The 1,045-nt window shown below is 49.7% G+C and overlaps 1 protein-coding gene across 1 annotated transcript in view; it reads left to right on the top strand.

Annotated features, from left to right (window-relative positions):
* The first annotated feature begins 246 nt into the window (after window positions 1–246).
* Window positions 247–1,045, top strand: part of LOC108165686 (uncharacterized) — a 20,852-nt gene continuing 20,053 nt past the window's right edge. The window contains exon 1 of the mRNA XM_017301782.1: window positions 247–601. The gene's annotated coding sequence lies outside the window, so the exon portion shown is untranslated. The remainder of the gene's footprint in view (window positions 602–1,045) is intronic.

The following is a 1,045-nucleotide window of genomic DNA, read 5'->3' as shown; positions in this document are numbered from 1 at the left end:
CAGGCGTTAGCCACGCCCTGTTTTGTCCAGGCGTTAGCCACGCCCCTGTTTCGTCCAGGCTAACGCCTGTTTTGTCCAGGCGTTAGCCACGCCCCTGTTTATCCCCCGCCTGTCCTGATCTCTGTTTCTGATGCCTCGGCCTCTGCTGGTCGTCAGTTAAGCTTTTTCCCGCCCTGACGGTGAATCAGTTCCTCCAGCTTCAGTTTCGTGCGATTCCTGCAGTCGAGCAGAAGTGGCGCGGTGAGTTTCGGTCTGGTGGGTGAGCGCGGCGCCCCGAGGCCCGGCATCGTGCCGCGACATGCAGCAGCTCCTCTGGACTCGCCAACACTGTCAGCCGCTGATGACGGAGTTTATCCTGCAGTCACACCCAGCCTGCTGCTCTCTGCGAAGAAATCCACGATCTGCTGCTGCGCTTCACGTCACAACGCAAACAGAACCGACCGGGCCGGGCCGGGGCGGGCCGGGCCGGGCCGGACCGGGCCCGGTGTCTGTAGAACCAGAAAGGTTCCTGTCGACCATGAACAGCAGTAGTTTGGTTTATTTAGCCTGAAAACATGGTTCATATTTACACCATGTTACAAAGTTTAACCAGATATTTAAGGTAAATATAGATAAACATTTAGTTTACAAACTGAACATTTAGTCAGAAGCTAAATATTCAGCTTTCAAGCTAAACTAAATATTTAAAGGAATTTTAATTAAATGATACCAACTTGTAATTAACTAGTTAAGTAAGTAAAATGTGCAGCTAGTTAGCTGCGAAGCTAAACAAGCTAAATATTTAGCTATCCAGGTAAAAACCTAACTATTTGGTTAACTTGTTAAACAAGCTAAACATTTAGCTTAATGCTTGGCTACATATTTAGTGTGAAGCTGTGACGTTTACTTTGACTATGCCTGTGTAAAGTGGGCTCCTGGTTCCTGCCTGGCTGTTCAAACGGCTGCTGTGCCGTTATGGATGTGGCCAGCTGTTGGAGAGAGCAGGCGGGATTTCCCTCCCGTGTGTGTGTGTGTGTGTGTGTGTGTGTGTGTGTGTGTGTGTGTG

Source organism: Poecilia reticulata, linkage group LG20, assembly GCF_000633615.1.
Source record: "Poecilia reticulata strain Guanapo linkage group LG20, Guppy_female_1.0+MT, whole genome shotgun sequence".
In the NCBI taxonomy this organism is placed as follows: Eukaryota; Metazoa; Chordata; class Actinopteri; order Cyprinodontiformes; family Poeciliidae; genus Poecilia; species Poecilia reticulata.
Note: the sequence above shows the minus strand (reverse complement) of the source record. Positions and strands in the feature narration are given on the sequence as shown.